General features: G+C 40.3%; 1 protein-coding gene across 1 annotated transcript in view; it reads left to right on the top strand.

The window, feature by feature from the left end:
* col18a1a (collagen type XVIII alpha 1 chain a) overlaps nucleotides 1-19,196 on the top strand; it is a 327,724-nt gene that overhangs the window by 8,368 nt on the left and 300,160 nt on the right. The gene's annotated exons all lie outside the window — the stretch shown is intronic.

The following is a 19,196-nucleotide window of genomic DNA, read 5'->3' as shown; positions in this document are numbered from 1 at the left end:
AAATTTGAAGTGCTTAACATTTTAAGTACCGTTTGCTTTTCAGTCGCTCTCTAGAGAGGAGTCTCGGCATGCGCTTTGTGTAAAGGCAAGGCTTTTATGCCTGTGGCCAAGTTCCTTTAGGTCAATGGCCGAGTTGACTTGTGTGAAAGCTTGGAGAGGGACACGCTGTCAGCGGTTTTGCCTTGGGTCCAGTGGCCTCATTAATCCGTGGATTTTTGAGGTTTTCTCTTACTTTCTCCACTCACACTTAGCGGGTTCACTGCAGGCTTGTAGTACTCGAGTCTGACTCGCGCCCTAATTTTAAGGACTCGTGACTTGACTCGGACTTGGACTCTGACTCGTGCATTAACTGCATTCGGACTCTGATTTTTTTCTTTATTTTTTGGAACATGCCATAATAATTTGCCATAAGATATTTATATCTACATTAATTTTTGTAATAATTCCGAGCCTTATTTTCTTGTTTAATACCGCGAGTTGGCCTAGTGGTTAGCGTGTCCGCCTCTCGATCGGGAGATCGCAAGTTCTACTCACGGTCGGGTCATACCAAAAAACATCATAAAACTGATACGTACTGCCATCTGGCAAGACACGCTGAAATACAGATGCGAGTGGGGAGTCAAACTCTTGCGGTTACCAGACGACTAGTCCTCCACTGTAACCCTAGCTATGTAATAGGCGAGAGGCCGAGGGCTACAGAAACGGAGATCGGTACCACCCTGTGTGCCACATGACATGGGAAGGACTTTGATTTGGTTCCCTGATTTCCTGTTTCTCGTCTTTGATTCTGCCGAGTCTATGATAGCCTGTTTGTGCCTCGCTTGACCTATTGCTGTTTCACTGTTGTACGATTTTTGCCTGCCATTCTGGATTGTTTACCGTCTTTACTTGGATTAATAAACACACCTTCTGCACTTACATCCATCTCCCAACCATCTCTGACAGAATACTTCACACTCCCTGACAAAGAGAAGCACATTCACCTGTTCATACGTCATGTTCAGGAACAAACTAATGTTAATAGCGCTGAAACAGCCACCGTCAAATGGTGCGGTTGGAGTCTTGTTCTTGGACTCGACTTGAAATTTTCTTTCATGACTTGGACTTGACTCGGACTTGAACACTGGGGACTCGAGACTGGACTTGGACTTGAGGTTTAGTGACTCGACTACAACACTGGTTCACTGTGGTCAAGAATTGATCATATGTGGATGTGAAATATATTTTGCACATTCATGTATTCCATATCTGCACCCCCCTAATAGATGAATGAGCGAAATTTACGCCACTTTACTAGAGAGGCCTGAGTCTGGAGAGTCCCAGCAGCTTAACGCCTCGGTATTTGTGTTCAAATGCACTAATGTTAAGACTGTGTGTGCTTTTGTCAGTGGTGATTCTTGTGCTTCTTGGATGTGCCATAGTTTGGGATTTACTTTGCTGTCATGGAGACAGTCAGTGCTGTATTGGTTTTTTTTTTTTCTTTACTCATTGACCATTTCAGAAATGTGTAGTTAGTTAGCAAACATGCTTCCATGCTTCTAAATACAGATGAGTAGAATTAAGGCCTTTGTAGATTTTTGATAGCACGTACTCCAATTTCAAGATTGGATGGTGATCAGAAGAAATTTATGACATGGCTGATGCATTTGCAAATCATTGGTTGGTTTATTTTCAAGGTTTTGTTTGGAAGACACAGTGAGTCATGCAAAAACTGAGTATAGCGCAATAAATTGATGCCTTGGTATCTTAATTTGACTTTCTCTGCCTTTCTTTTTTTTAACTTTCTGTCATAGCTGTAACCGGGTTAAAATCACCCTGAACAAACTTATAGTTCATCTGACATTTAACAATTATTCTATGAAATCGAGTAATACATGAGCTGATAAGCCGTGTACGACGAGATTGAGCGGAATGACTGTTTTATTCTATCCACATTCACTAGATTTTGAGAAATGGAGCATTTTTATTTTTTTGCAAATTCGATAAATAAAACTTGATACAACACGTCCGACAAAATAATTTCCGCTTAGGTGGACTTCTTAAAAACCTATGGATGGCTGCACAAATTGACTTTAGTAGTGTTTTTTGTAGAAAGTGCCGTCTTGCTGTCGTGTCGAGGTATAGAATAGCTTTAGACATTTATTTAATTCTTCCTTGGGCATTTCAGTTCTGTTCAGTAATTTTCAAACTTCTCTGAGCTTTTGAACCAGTTGAAAAAAAATTCAGCAAATTTTAATGTTTAAAGATGAAGAATTTAAACAAACCAGCTAAATGACAGCAGCAATTTGTGAAAAATGCAATAATAATAACTAAAAATGATACGTTCTTACCATCAAATACCTTTTTTTTTATTCCTTTTTTATTTTTAGGGTTTTGTTTTCGAGTCAAGTTTTTATTTCGTCCTTGGTTGGTTCAGCAACACGCGCTGCCATTTTGTTTTTCTTTACTTACGGTATATGAGCTGATAGCCTTGTAGTAGAGTAACCAATCAGAGCACGCGATTGCTCATATCCAGTGAATATGGATCGAAGAATGATAGATATCATTGAACATTGCCACTTTATCCTGCACATACAATTGTATCTTACAGATAGTGGGATTAAGAGTAATTAAGGATAATCCTCGACTTTCTCTCTGTAGAAATCTTACTTTTGGTATTACCGGCGTTGCTCCACATTTGAACGTTACATAACAAAGAAATCGAAATGATTCTATCACAGTTCATTCGACATTGATATTATATTACTGAGAAAGTTTGGTGCAAAGTTTACAGCTTCTGCCAAGACTGAAATCTGCTGATTTAGCAATGTGGAATGCACAGTTCATTTCTTTTCACCCTGTCCTTTTCTTTCAGCGACAGTAACTCTCCAGAGTAGAATGAGATACCTAAGCCACTTTACTAGAGAGGCTTCAGTCTGGAGAGGCCTGACCGATTTGGCAACAGAAGTCAATCTGCTTCTTTTGAAATCCACTTGTGTGCTTTTCTCAAATTGTAGTGGTTCTTGGACATTCCGGTTCAGGAGATTTGTACCGTTAGAAAGGAGAAAACTTGTATCTGCTGTATATTTAAACCTGCAAAAAGCTGCATGTTTCTGGTTTGCAGGTGAAACTATATGTTTTAGAGCGATTAACCAGGAAATTTTGAAATTACGGGGTTATGAAATGTCATCATTGTACGTTAATGCAAGATGTTCTAGATTAAAAAAAAAAAAGTGGACTTTAGCTTAAAAAACATGTTAAAGTTGTAACATCAGTCCGTTGGGCCATTTCCTTGGGTGCGGCCGTACTGGATTCACCAGGTACATGGATGTATTAGGAGATGAAAACAAGGGAGGCACTGCATGACGTAGGATTCCGCACGACTTCTTCATTCCGTCCTGGATCTAAGACATTTGGCCGAGTGGCTTCATCAAGTAAAGCAAGAAAACTTCACTTCTGGAAAAAACAGCAAATTGTGCAGTGAGCATTTTAGAGAAGATTGTGGTTTTGTGGAGAACTTGTATGAAAAAAAAAATCACTGGGAAGAAGTGAGACACGAGGCAGAAACGACAACTGAAGCCGGACACGATCCTGACTTTGTTTCAGCATAAAACACTGGCAGCACAACAACACACCATGCCACGCGTCAAATGGATAGAAGATAAGCAGGTAGATATAAATAAATAAATAAATAAATAAATATATACACTACCGTTCAAAAGTTTGGGGTCACCCAGACAATTTTGTGTTTTCCATGAAAAGTCACACTTTTATTTACCACCATAAGTTGTAAAATGAATAGAAAATATAGTCAAGACATTTTTCTGGCCATTTTGAGCATTTAATCGACCCCACAAATGTGATGCTCCAGAAACTCAATCTGCTCAAAGGAAGGTCAGTTTTATAGCTTCTCTAAAGAGCTCAACTGTTTTCAGCTGTGCTAACATGATTGTACAAGGGTTTTCTAATCATCCATTAGCCTTCTGAGGCAATGAGCAAACACATTGTACCATTAGAACACTGGAGTGAGAGTTGCTGGAAATGGGCCTCTATACACCTATGGAGATATTGCACCAAAAACCAGACATTTGCAGCTAGAATAGTCATTTACCACATTAGCAATGTATAGAGTGGATTTCTGATTAGTTTAACGTGATCTTCATTGAAAAGAACAGTGCTTTTCTTTCAAAAATAAGGACATTTCAAAGTGACCCCAAACTTTTGAAGGGGAGTGTGTGTGTGTGTATATATATATATATATATATATATATATATATATATATATATATATATATATATAAACTAACCACTACCTTATTTTGATTCCTTTTCGAACACTGCATTGGCATAAGTTATGTGAAGAAATGCAAACAAATTCACGCCAGACCATAATATAATACTGTAGTCGAGTTGTCACAACAGAAGGACTCTCAGGCGCGCTCTGGACAGCACATGCTCTGAACTGACTCACACGTGTCCCGCGAATGACACACACCTGCATTGGATTAAGGTGCAATCAGCACTCCTATCTAAGGACTCAGAATACAGACTTACTTTGTGAAGTATTGCGTTGTTGTGACACATTACCGAGCCTTGTTTCCTGACTGGTTTCTGATTCCTGTTCCTGGTTTTTGACCCTGCTTTTGTCTGATATTCTGTTTGTGCCTCGCTTGACCATTTGCCTGTTTTATCGTTCATGATATCTGCCTGCCGATTTGGATTGTTTGCCTGTTTGCTCTTTTCTTTATACTTACACTTACATCTGTCTCTAACCATCCCTGACAGAATACTTTGCCCTGCTGATGCTAGCATAACATGCGCTTTACACCTCCATTGTGCTCATGGAAATAGCATCATGCACGATGGAGTTATAGCGGCCCTCATGACAAAAAATAGTCCTGTCCTCCTCTATTTTCATCACTTTAGTGGTTATATCGTGAAGAACAAATTCAACATGCAGCTTTTTTCTAAAGGACGGACATACAGTGGTGCTTGAAAGTTTGTGAACCCTTTAGAATTTTCTATATTTCTGCATGCATATGACCGAAAACATCATCAGATTTTCACCCAAGTCCTAAAAGTAGATAAAGAGAACCCAGTTAAACAAATGAGACAAAAATATTATGCTTGGTCATTTATTTTTTGAGAAAAATGATCCAATATTACATATCTGTGAGTGGCAAAAAGTATGTGAACCTTTGCTTTTAGTATCTGGTGTGACCCCCTTGTGCAGCAATAACTGCAACTAAATGTTTCCGGAACTGTTGATCAGTCCTGCACACCGGCTTGGAGGAATTTTAGCCCATTCCTCCGTATAGAACAGCTTCAACTCTGGGATGTTGGTGGGTTTCCTCACATGAACTGCTCGCTTCAGGTCCTTCCACAACATTTCGATTGGATTAAGGTCAGGACTTTGACTTGGCCATTCCAAAACATTATCTTTATTCTTCTTTAACCATTCTTTGGTAGAACGACTTGTGTGCTTAGGGTCGTTGTTTTGCTGCATGACCCACCTTCCCTTGAGATTCAGTTCATAGACAGATGTCCTGACATTTTCCTTTAGAATTCACTGGTATAATTCCGAATTCATTGTTCCATCAATAATGCAGGCCCAAACTATGATATTACCACCACCATGTTTCACAGATGGGATAAGGTTTTTATGCTGGAATGCAGTGTTTTCCTTTCTCCAAATATAACGCTTCTCATTTAAACCAAAAAGTTCTATTTTGGTCTCATCTGTCCACAAAACATTTTCCCAATAGCCTTCTGGCTTGTCCACGTGATCTTTAGCAAACTGCAGACGAGCAGCAATGTTCTTTTTGGAGAGCAGTGGCTTTCTCCTTGCAACCCTGCCATGCACGCCATTATTGTTCAGTGTTCTTCTGATGGTGGACTCATGAAGATTAACATTAGCCAATGCAAGAGAGGCCTTCAGTTGCTTAGAACTTACCCTGGAGTCCTTTGTGACCTCGCCGACTATTACATGCCTTGCTCTTGGAGTGATCTTTGTTGGTCGACCACTCCTGGGGAGGGTAACGATGGTTTTGAATTTCCTCCATTTGTACACAATCTGTCTGACTGTGGATTGGTGGAGTCCAAACTCTTTAGAGATGGTTTTGTAACCTTTTCCAACCTGATGAGCATCAACAACGCTTTTTCTGAGGTCCTCAGAAATCTCCTTTGTTCGTGCCATGATACACTTCCACAAACGTGTTGTGAAGATCAGACTTTGATAGATCCCTGTTCTTTAAATAAAACAGGGTGCCCACTCACACCTGATTGTCATCCCATTGACTGAAAACACCTGACTCTAATTTCACCTTCAAATTAACTGCTAATCCTAGAGGATCACATACTTTTGCCACTCACAGATATGTAATATTGGATCATTTTCCTCAATAAATAAATGACCAAGTATGTTTTTTTAAAACTGGGTTCTCTTTTTCTACTTTTAGGACTTGTGTGAAAATCTGATGATGTTTTAGGGCATATTTATGCAGAGATATAGAAAATTCTAAAGGGTTCACAAACTTTCAAGCACCACTGTAAAGATAAACATTTTGATCAGTTTGTTTATTTGTGAGATATTTTCTTTAACCTGAGCTCGACTGGCTACTTGCAGACATGATGCAACAGAATTAAGCCATGGAGGGAAGCCATGGCTTAAAGGTTAAAGAAGCAGCTTTGAGACCAAAAGGGCACTGGTTTGATTCCCTGGAGCAGCAGGAATGGCTGAAGTATCCTTGAGTAAAACACCAAACCCCAGGCTGCTCTGGGTATGTTGTACGTCGCTCTGGATAAAAGCATCTGTTGTCTAAAAGTCTGTAATGTCATGAGAAATGGACACTGGTTGCCGTCCGAACACGCATGTAGATGTGCAACTTGACCTCGCACTGTACACAGCCACAATTGGAATGCAGACGAGGGGATAAACATAAAAAGATCTGTCTTCAACAGCACAGTTGATCACAGAGCTGCTCACTTGGTCTGTAAGATTTCCACAGCTTTAATGCAAGAGCGGAGGCATCTCAAATATTCAGTGTCAGGCGTTGGGCCACATGTACTTTGAACCTTGCCATGTTTTCCATTCCACGCTCTCACTAACCGTTCCATAGAGAGGTAGAGATGATGTAACCTGGGATGCTTGTCCATTGTGTTCGTGTGGGTGATAAGTGTAGTTTACAGTGTAGGTGATTAGGCGTAGAGTATGGATTAAAATTCTTGCCTCTGTGAAGAATTTCAACCCTGGAGCTGAATTCCCTTCTTCTTTCCGTGGTGTAAATTTATGACTCGATATAATTGTCATATTTACCATTCAAAGAATATTGTAGCAGCTTTGACTTAAGCCAGTCATATAACATTATCGTTTGCGCACCCATGGTCGTAAATACCATGGTATATAAATGAAAAGGCGAAGTGTAGGACATGGTCAAGCTGTGACCTGACCAATCATGGCTTTCCCAAAATGAATAGTAAAACCGTTACAGATTAATTTTTTTGTAATGAAATTCTGAGGTGACATTTTTTCATCTTGTTGATCTATTTTAACTTTGGCTAACTGTGTCCTACATCACCCACAGTGCTTTTAGTATGTCCAGGTCTTACAGAGATGTCCCAAAGCATCAACTTTGATGCTAATACTTTCATGGCAATATTTTGCACAGTTTTATATTCATTCTTCTCAATTTTTATTGTATTATTATTATTATTATTATTATTGCACATGATTGACAGAAAGAACTCTGAACTATCTGCTGTGTAGTTTTGTTTATAACCCTGCTCCTGGCCCTCCTGTCACTTTGCACCTTTAGAGTTTAATTTTATCTATCTATCTATTAGGGCTGTAACGATACACCCAACTCATGATTCGATTCGTATCGCGATTTTTGACCCACGATTCGATACGCCCACGATTTTTTTAAAATGTTTTTTTAAAGTAGTAAATTTGACTTATTAACATTTACTTACTTACATTAACTATTTAATAACAAATAATTCAGACCACTGCAGAGAATGAGTAATATGTATGCAAAAATGAACAAATGTATATCCAAAGATTGTTTTATTTCTCAAAATAATACTGTTGAGGGGCGGCACGGTGGTGTAGTGGTTAGCGCTGTCGCCTCACAGCAAGAAGGTCCTGGGTTCGAGCCCCGTGACCGGCGAGGACCTTTCTGTGTGGAGTTTGCATGTTCTCCCCGTGTCCGCGTGGGTTTCCTCCGGGTGCTCCGGTTTCCCCCACAGTCCAAAGACATGCAGGTTAGGTTAACTGGTGACTCTAAATTGACCGTAGGTGTGAATGTGAGTGTGAATGGTTGTCTGTGTCTATGTGTCAGCCCTGTGATGACCTGGCGACTTGTCCAGGGTGTACCCCGCCTTTCGCCCGTAGTCAGCTGGGATAGGCTCCAGCTTGCCTGCGACCCTGTAGAACAGGATAAAGCGGCTACAGATAATGAGATGAGATGAATACTGTTGAGCCGGAAGCTCTGTTTTTTTCGGTTCTGAAAAAGTCATTTTTCCAAATCGTGTAAATCCGTTAAGATTTTTTTTTGGGGGGGGGGGGGGGGTGGTGGCTCTCTCACTGTCTCACTCTCATAGGGCCAATGATTTTCTGTGATCGCGGAAAACAGATGGAAATTACGGAATTTTTATGGTGAAACATTGCTCGCGTGTCAAAATGTAACTGCCGCAGAAGGCTTCCGCCCAAGCAGACATGCCTTTCCGGTCAGGTGATTGTGATGGGCTTGTGGCACACCTAGCCAGCCAATGAGCTGCTTGTTTACAGATTCGCTCCCCGCGTCGCAACCAGAATGGCGACCGCTTAAAAGAAATGAATGCTCTGCCAGTGGCGAGTGTGGACGTTGCGTGACTCGCAGAAGATTGTCGCAGGTCGGCGAAAAAACGACTTACTAATTAGATATAAAAAAAATAAAAGTAATTTAAGTAAGTTTAAAATGTAATTTAAATAAAAAGTAAAGTATTCATAAATTGAAGTTTGGAAGCGCCTCTGGTTTTGGGCTGAGGAGAAGTTTGAAAGGGTGTACCGCGATTCTGCCTTCTTGTATCGCGATACGGATCGTGGCTCTGCGTATCGCGATTTCGATACGCATATCGTTACAGCCCTACTATCTATCTATCTATCTATCTATCTATCTATCTATCTATCTATCTATCTATCTGCTTTCATCTGTCTGTCGAGTTATGCTTTCATATATCTATCTTTCTATGCTTTCATTTCTGTCTGTTTGTCTGTCAAGTGATGCTTTCATCTATCTATCTATCTATCTATCTATCTATCTATCTATCTATCTATCTATCTATCTATCTATCTATCTATCTGTCTGTCTGTCTGTCTGTCTGTCTGTGTAGATATGCTTTCATCTATCTGTCTGTCTAGTTATGCTTTCATCTATCTATCTGTCTGTCTGTCTGTCTGTCTGTGTAGATATGCTTTCATCTATCTATCTATCTATCTATCTATCTATCTATCTATCTATCTATCTATCTATCTATCTATCTATCTATCTATCTATCTATCTATCTATCTATCTATCTCTGCTTTCATCTATCTGTCTGTCTTTTTTAGTTATGCTTTCATATATCTGTCTGTCTGTCTAATTAGGCTTTCATCTATCTGTCTGTCTGTCTGTCTAGTTATGTTTCATATACGGTATCTATCTATCTATCTACACTGTAAAAAATGTCCATAGACTTAACAGTGAATTTATGTAAAATCATGACATATACCACTGTTAATTTAACAGTAAGAATATTGAATTGATCATTTTTTTTGTAGAATTTACAAATTGTTGTAGTTTAAACACAGACAAACTGTAACAGAATGTGATAGTTAAAATTACATCATTGCCCTGTTAAAAAAAATTAAAAAAAATGTCAGTAGAGGCTCTCCAGCACATTTCGTAAAACTCTAAATCAAATAAAATATCTGTCTAGTAGATCATTGCTTGTAACCATCATTTTACATTGAATCCCGGTGAAATGTTCATGCAATCATTGTTTATTGTACAATGAATATCCGTAAAATTAACAGTAATGTATTGATTATTGTACATTGAATACCTGTAAAATTTACATTTAGTTATCATTAATTGTACATGGAATCCCAGTGAAATGTACAAGTTATTCTGTAATGTTGTTTACATTTCACTGTATTTTTAACAGGATTATTCTGGCAACCACAGCTGCCAGTATTTTTCGGTAAAAACAACGTATTTTTTTTACAGTCTATCTATCTATCTATCTATCTATCTATCTATCTATCTATCTATCTATCTATCGGTTGGTCTGTCTGTCTGTCTGTCTGTCTAGTTATGCTTTCATATATCTGTTTGTCTAATTATGCTTTCATCTATCTATCTATCTATCTATCTATCTATCTATCTATCTATCTATCTATCTATCTATCTATCTATCTATCTATCTATCTATCTATCACCATCAATGCCATTGCACTTGTCATCACTAATCTCTGCTGTAACTGAGTCCTTCTCTTGCCGTCTCCGCAGCTCCTACATTGGATTTCTCATTACTGTGGCACTGAAAAATGAGAATAGGAACTCTCGCTCTTCTGTTTGTAGGAGCCAACAACAAAACCAAAATGTTATCTGTTATATCTGACACCAGGATTTTTTCCTCCTCTTTAACATAATTGGAACTTGCACTAACATTGCCATGCAAGATCATGGGAATTAGCACCAAAATTGCTCACCACATCACAACTATTTCAGTATTTCATCATATTTAACGAGGTTTCCTTGAACTTATAGGCCAGTACATCTTCTGTTTTTAAACTCTGAGCTATAAAAATACCTCCATCCAAAAGCAGCCCATCTTTATTCACAAATGTCGAAGCAGAATATTTATTGTCTTCAGTACAAAGTCCACAGCTGAATTCATGACCTCAACATTTGCATTCTTCAGAACGCTCAAACAAACTGTCCAACCTGCCCATGGATCAACACTTGTACCTTCATCATATTTTTCTGATACGTGTCATCTTCCATTTGAGGGCATGTATAAGGCTCGTACTGTAGTCTGGCTAACGCGACTTCAAAGCTCTGCGAGCATTTGCTCTGGCAAAGATATTAAGCCCAACCGTTTCCCAAAGCGCGTGGTTGACCCGCCTCCCTGAAATGCCTCAGTTTGCTACTGGTCGAAGCCAGAAAAGGCTGTGATGAAGCTTAAACCAATCACATCACTCTTTCCTCTGACGTATGCAACGCGAGGGGGCTAACTGGTAGATTAAACTCTTACCGAAGCCGGTCGGGAGCAAGGTGAAAACGTCCTTCCTTTCAATAAATACCTCCAGGGCTGCTCTTTGCTCCGTTTTCAATGAGAACTTGCTCCATGTTCGTAATGTTTCTAGTGAATGAAGCGCTTCCGGCATAGATTCTGTAAACAATCTATGGCTTCCGGTCGCAGTTCTACTACGTCAGTGCCTTGAACACGCCTCTACCCAGGGCCGTTGGAGATGCTCAAAGTTGATTGGCTCCCGATTTTTCGGGAGCTTGGAAGAGCTGTAGATAGCTTGCCTGGCCAGACTAAGCTCGCAACAGGCCCTCGTGTTGCGTCACGCTTAGGATGGGTGGGCCCAGGCTACTCGTACTGCTGCTGTTTGTATCCTGCTTGTGCTGTCTGTCTGTCTTTGCGGTCTGCGGCACTTTCCTCTCACACTTAGTCCAGCATTTGAGCTTAGTGCCGAAAAACCAATCGGAAGACTATAATTACTGACGTAGTGGCATGAAAGGGGGATTTGTAATGGCCTTTAGTGTGCACCCAGTCATCACTGTGGCAAATAGGGCACTGTGGGCCCTCTCACTGCTGCTGAAGAGCTTTCTGTCAAGGGAGAAACCCTTACTTATTGACTCCCTTTTGCTCTAATCTCACCAACACTTCACCTGTATAGTGCTGTTTGACAAATGACAGGCCACGAAGCTATGTACACTTGGAACATGTCTTGAAAATGCACTGTAAGATAAAAGGCACCAAACATGAACGGGAGTACTGAGGCATTGAGGAATTTCTCTGTGTACTTTGTGACATTTAAGGTTTGGTGGACAGAGTGCCTTTCCTCATAAATAATGACAAGGTTTTTAAAAAGGTAATCTTTTTAATGGCTACATAGATATCACAGCATGTTGTTTTTCCAGCTGCCGGAAACATTTCCTGTTGGTATGGGGGCTTGGGTTAATATAGGGGGCTGCAGCTGTCTTTGCTGTCTGTTCTTTAGAGTCACAGCATGAACTTTGATTATTATGGAAAAAAAAAGGATGATTTTATAACTGGAGAGATTTGAGATTCTGGTCTTTTCTTTCTGTTTGTTCGCAATACAGTCTGCCAATCAACAAATTCTGATCAAATATTTGTACCATGTACCGAAGGAGTTTCGATACAGTCTTAATTCATTCAAATCTAACTGAAATACTATGAGCAATGTTTATATTAAGGAAATGACGAGATTTCTATTTCTTGTATTACAAATACTAACTTAGTTTAGACCTGACGCTAAAAAGCATTCAGGATACATTTAAATCATAAATAGAGGATATTAGAAAATGGCGTAAAGATATGATGCTTATCTTCGAGTGGTGAATGTATACAGTATATCACGTGTGAGTGAAGCAAACAAGTGATTATATTTTTGAACACGAGAAGATTAACTCCATATCTTTGTGCCACCGTGTAATGTTCTTTATATTATATGGACACATCCACAAAAAAAAAAAATTTAAAGTTAATCAAAAGAAGTTTAATTTTCGCCATTTTGACAACATGTGTCAAGTTAGCAGGAAAACACTGGGAGTGACGTCATCGGTGTGAAATATCAGGAAATTATCATTCATACAGGATACTTTTTCCATGGAATAAAAACATGTACCGTATTTATCCTAATAAACGCGCCCGGGCGCGATGCAAAACATGAAGGGGGAGCGTCAATTTCGACCCTTAAATGACAAAAATCGAACATGACAAAATCATCGGAATTTAAAACATTTATTTTGAAACACATGAAAATACAGTTATATGTCCAAAAAGTCAATTAAACAATGTCCAGCTCGCTTATAAGGATAACATTGGTAAGTAAACTATTTGTAGTGACGTCACAATTCACGTCATCGTCGATGTTTATGAGCTCACAAAACAAAATGTCATCCTCAAAACGATCCTTCACCGCTAGTTTTAAGTTAAAGGTTGTAGAACTGGCAGAGCAGAAAGGCAAACACTTAGCTGCAAAAACATTTAATGTTCACCGTAAACGTGTACAAGAGTGGTGCAAACAAAAGGTACGTCTCCACCCGTATTGATATCCGCAGCAGAGTAAATGTCCGTATTTTATACTGTCCATGTTTACTAACGCGATTTCCGGTAAAAAAAAAAATCAGCGGTGAAATTGAACGTCTCTGTTGTGGTTTGTTGGATTTAAAGTTTGTTAAATGAAGAAAATGGTTGGTAAATACTATTCTAGCTCTGAAAATCGTGGAGGCGCGTCAAATAGGGAGGGCGCTTCTATAAGGATCAATACGGTATTCTATTCCTTTTGAGCGGGTTTATTGATAGCATGCATAATTGTTATCATATCGCTTATCCTCTATATATTACGCCACTCTACTCAATGGAGAATGAGCGTGCAATATTGTTACAATACTGCACATTGTCAAGACAACACGACGTCACATGTCGGCGCTCATGCGAAGATCCAATGACAAAACTTTTCTGCTGCATATGCGCAGAATCATTTCTTTGTCACCCGGGAAAGAGAGAAGACAAGGCTGATCCAGTGCTACTGCTAGGATTAGCTGTGCTATAATTCAGCACTAAATAAATAAACTGAAACTAAAGAACACCTGAAAGGCTACCAAAACTTCATTAGATATTCTTCACACATATTTACAAGAGAAAAACATACCAATGGACATTGAAAAACTGGAAAAGAGACACGTCGGCTATGTAAAACTTCTGTGCTCGCAAGTGACTGTGACAATTTGTACACAAACATGGCCGCAAGGTTTGTTTCATTAAAAACGGAAGGTTTAGAGAGAATTTTGACAGAGAAAGATGTGCTGAACATCCGAAAGGCTGCCAAAATGGGGATCTATCAAACTCTGATCTTCACAACACGTTGTGGAAGTGTATCATGGCAAGAATGAAGGAGGTTTCTGAGGACCTCAGAAAAAGCGTTGTTGATGCTCATCAGGCTGGAAAAGGTTACAAAACCATCTCTAAAGAGTTTGGACTCCACCAATCCACAGTCAGACACATTGTGTACAAATGGAGGAAATTCAAAACCATCGTTACCCTCCCAAGGAGTGGAAGACCAACAAAGATCACTCCAAGAGCAAGGCATGTAATAGTCAGCAAGATCACAAAGAACCCCAGGGTAACTTCTAAGCAACTGAAGGCTTCTCTCACATTGGCTAATGTTAATGTTTATGAGTCCACTATCAGGAGAACACTGAGCAACAGTGGTGTGCATGGCAGGGTTGCAAGGAGAAAGCCACTGCTCTCCAAAAAGAACACTGCTGCTCGTCTGCAGTTTGCTAAAGATCACTTGGACAAGCCAGAAGGCTATTGGACAAATATTTTGTGGATGGATGAGACCAAAATAGAACTTTTTGGTTTAAATGAGAAGTGTTATGTTTGGAGAAAGGAAAACACTGCATTCCAGCATAAGAACCTTATCCCATCTGTGAAACATGGTGGTGGTAGTATCATGGTTTGGGCCTGTTTTGCTGCATCTGGTCCAGGATGGGGTGCCATCATTAATAGAACCATGAATTCTGAATTATACCAGCGCATTCTAAAGGAAAATGTCAGGACATCTGTCCATGAACGGAATCTTAAGAGAAGGTGGGTCATGCAGCAAGACAACGACCCTAAGCACACAAGTCGTTCTACCAAAGAATGGTTAAAGAAGAATAAAGTTGATGTTTTGGAATGGCCAAGTCAAAGTCCTGACTTTAATCCAATCTAAATGTTGTGGAAGGACCTGAAGCGAGCAGTTCATGTGAGGAAACCCACCAACATCCCAGAGCTGAAGCTGTTCTGTACGGAGGAATGGGCTAAAATTCCTCCAAGCCAGTGCGCAGGACTGATTAACGGTTACCGGAAATGTTTAAGCCCAGCACACACCTTCCCGATTTCATCGGGGCTTTGTGGTTCGGGCAATCGGTTACGAGTATACGGGCCCAATTTGATCGGTTCAAAATTCCCTGCACACATTTGCGAGACATCGTACACGTTCAGCCCGAATAGATGGTCATGTGTTCAAGATATCACGTGATGGTACAAATATATTCCAAAATATATTCCAACCCCGATTCCAAAAAAGTTGGGACAAAGTACAAATTGTAAATAAAAACGGAGTGCAATAATTTCCAAATCTCAAAAACTGATATTGTATTCACAATAGAACATAGACAACATATCAAATGTCGAAAGTGAGACATTTTGAAATTTCATGCCAAATATTGACTCATTTGAAATTTCATGACAGCAACACATCTCAAAAAAGTTGGGACAGGGGCAATAAGAGGCTGGAAAAGTTAAAGGTACAAAAAAGGAACAGCTGGAGGACCAAATTGCAACTCATTAGGCCAATTGGCAATAGGTCATTAACATGACTGGGTATAAAAAGAGCATCTTGGAGTGGCAGCGGCTCTCAGAAGTAAAGATGGGAAGAGGATCACCAATCCCCCTAATTCTGCGCCGACAAATAGTGGCGCAATATCAGAAAGGAATTCGACAGTGTAAAATTGCAAAGAGTTTGAACATATCATCATCTACAGTGCATAATATCATCAAAAGATTCAGAGAATCTGGAAGAATTGCTGTGCGTAAGGGTCAAGGCCGGAAAACCATACTGGGTGCCCGTGATCTTTGGGCCCTTAGACGGCACTGCATCACATACAGGCATGCTTCTGTATTGGAAATCACAAAATGGGCTCAGGAATATTTCCAGAGAACATTATCTGTGAACACAATTCACCGTGCCATCCGCCGTTGCCAGCTAAAACTCTATAGTTCAAAGAAGAAGCCGTATCTAAACATGATCCAGAAGCGCAGACGTCTTCTCTGGGCCAAGGCTCATTTAAAAATGGACTGTGGCAAAGTGGAAAGCTGTTCTGTGGTCAGACGAATCAAAATTTGAAGTTCTTTATGGAAATCAGGGACACCGTGTCATTCAGTCTAAAGAGGAGAAGGACGACCCAAGTTGTTATCAGCGCTCAGTTCAGAAGCCTGCATCTCTGATGGTATGGGGTTGCATTAGTGCGTGTGGCATGGGCAGCTTACACATCTGGAAAGACACCATCAATGCTGAAAGGTATATCCAGGTTCTAGAGCAACATATGCTCCCATCCAGACGACGTCTCTTTCAGGGAAGACCTTGCATTTTCCAACATGACAATGCTAAACCACATACTGCATCAATTACAGCATCATGGCTGCATAGAAGAAGGGTCCGGGTACTGAACTGACCAGCCTGCAGTCCAGATCTTTCACCCACAGAAAACATTTGGTGCATCATAAAACGGAAGATACCCGTATGACAAAAAAGACCTAAGACAGTTGAGCAACTAGAATCCCACATTAGACAAGAATGGGTTAACATTCCTATCCCTAAACTTGAGCAACTTGTCTCCTCAGTCCCCAGACGTTTACAGACTGTTGTAAAGAGAAAAGGGGATGTCTCACAGTGGGAAACATGGCCTTGTCCCAACTTTTTTGAGCTGTGTTGTTGTCGTGAAATTTAAAATCACCTAATTTTTCTCTTTAAATGATACATTTTCTCAGTTCTATTCTGAATAAGATATGGAATTTTGAAACTTCCACATCATTGCATTCTGTTTTAATTTACAATTTGTACTTTGTCCCAACTTTTTTGGAATCGGGGTTGTACATACATACATAGAGAGGTCTTAAATTTTGAATATTAGAATCAAAAAGGGATAATAATCCCAACTAGACAAATCAATAATAAGAATTTATTCTAATTTGTTCAGTCGTTCTTAAAATTCAACTTGTTCCGGGATTCCGGACAATTGGTTTCTGTACCACTGACAATGCTATGATACTTTACCAGGCATTTTCAAAGTTGACACGATTACAGCCATAGCTTCGTTCCTCTTTTCCCATTTGCTGTAATCAGGTGAACTAATGTCATACAGACATGTGGACGCTTCCCAAAGTGACACAAGTTGTGCTTCCCGGTCTGCAGTCCATGTGTGATCAATCCTGGCACTCCAATTGGCTGTATAAAATTATCATATCCGATGAGATCGTGGGCGGCACGGTGGTGTAGTGGTTAGCGCTGTCACCTCACAGCAAGAAGGTCCTGGGTTCGAGCCCCGGGGCCGGCGAGGGCCTTTCTGTGTGGAGTTTGCATGTTCTCCCCGTGTCCGCGTGGGTTTCCTCCGGGTGCTCCGGTTTCCCCCACAGTCCAAAGACATGCAGGTTAGGTTAACTGGTGACTCTAAATTGACCGTAGGTGTGAATGTGAGTGTGAATGGTTGTCTGTGTCTATGTGTCAGCCCTGTGATGACCTGGCGACTTGTCCAGGGTGTACCCCGCCTTTCGCCCGTAGTCAGCTGGGATAGGCTCCAGCTTGCCTGCGACCCTGTAGAACAGGATAAAGCGGCTAGAGATAATGAGATGAGATGAGATCGTAGTAACAATGCACACACTACCGATTGTCTTGCATATGAGGAGATCGTGTACGAAAATATCGAGACCAGTTTGATCTGAACCGAGCAACCGAGAACTGATGAAATCGGCTATGAGGTGCCCCCGCACACATTTACTATTCGCAAGCGATTTAATCGGCCCGACAAAATCGTAAGCGAGTCGGGAAGGTGTGCGGTGGGCTTTAGTTGCAGCTATTGCTGCACAAGGGGGTCACACCAGATACTGAAAGCAAAGGTTCACATACTTTTTGCCATTCACAGATATGTAATATTGGATCATTTTCCTCAATAAATAAATGACCAAGTATAATATTTGTCTCATTTGTTTAACTGGGTTCTCTTTATCTACTTTTAGGACTTTTGCGAAAATCTGATGTTGTTTTTGGTCATATTTATGCAGAAATATAGAACATTCTAAAGGGTTCACAAACTTTCAAGCACCACTGTAACTGTTCAACATTGCAAGTATGGGGTTTAACTGAAAACCTTTCTGTGCTGCCTAGCGTTACCTGCAATTTTGTGTTTGGATCACGATACTATGAAGTTTTGTGAGGTTGTGATGCATGACTGTATCGGTGGTGCCAGGCATTTTGCCAATTATTTGCCTACTGTCCCTTGGATAATCCAGAAATGCTATTTCTGGAATGTTTCTTTCTATTATATTCTTTTATTGCCTTCAAAAATATATATATGGGCACTGGTGATTGGTCATCTTTGTTTCTGGCTCTTGGGAATTCAGGTCATTTCTACATTCAACAACCAGCAAATGCTGAAGCCTTCTTGCCAAGGGTATAAAGGGTCTGAAAAGTGGTTTCCATGGTCACCAGGTGCAGATTTGCTGAACACAAAGCATTGTTTTGGACCCTATGTGAGAAATAAGATCTCCTCCTCTGGCACTTTTCCCCCACCCAGTTTAAGAGGTGTTTAAAGGGCCCAAGTGACAGTCTGGTGAACGCAGACCTCCATGAAACCAAATCCATGAAATCTATCCCAGCTGCTTTATTCTCATGAATGAAAATGGGATTTGAATTACAACCATTCAGTGACAAAAAGCTGGAAGGGTAAATGCTGGTAATTTGAAACAGGCACTAGGCAAAGACATATCTCCTCAATGTGATATTGATTCTTCGAATCCTGACCTACGTACTGGTTGAAGCTCAGTTGATGCCGGTTAATGAGGGTTTTTGTAGGTTGTACTCAGACTTGGTGTTCCATGTCTGATATATCCTGTTTCTTTAGGAGTCTTCAAGCTCCATTGTCATTTCAAAGGATCTTTACATTCTTGCCATTCATCTTTCTTTCACCAACAGCAGCTTCCATGGACTGTTCTCTTGTTTCATGTCTTCACAAATTGCACACCACAGGGGCATAAAAGGTGTCCTTCCGTCACTCACGGGAGATTAGCATCAATAGCAACAAGTCTCTTGAGAGTTCTGGTAATGGGGATTGGAGTTGGACATGGCAGGAGGCATCATTTGAGCATGTTGGTAGGAGCCAGAAGACTGTCTGCAA

Source organism: Neoarius graeffei, chromosome 9, assembly GCF_027579695.1.
Source record: "Neoarius graeffei isolate fNeoGra1 chromosome 9, fNeoGra1.pri, whole genome shotgun sequence".
Lineage (NCBI taxonomy): Eukaryota > Metazoa > Chordata > Actinopteri > Siluriformes > Ariidae > Neoarius > Neoarius graeffei.
This window is presented reverse-complemented; position numbering and strand designations above follow the sequence as displayed.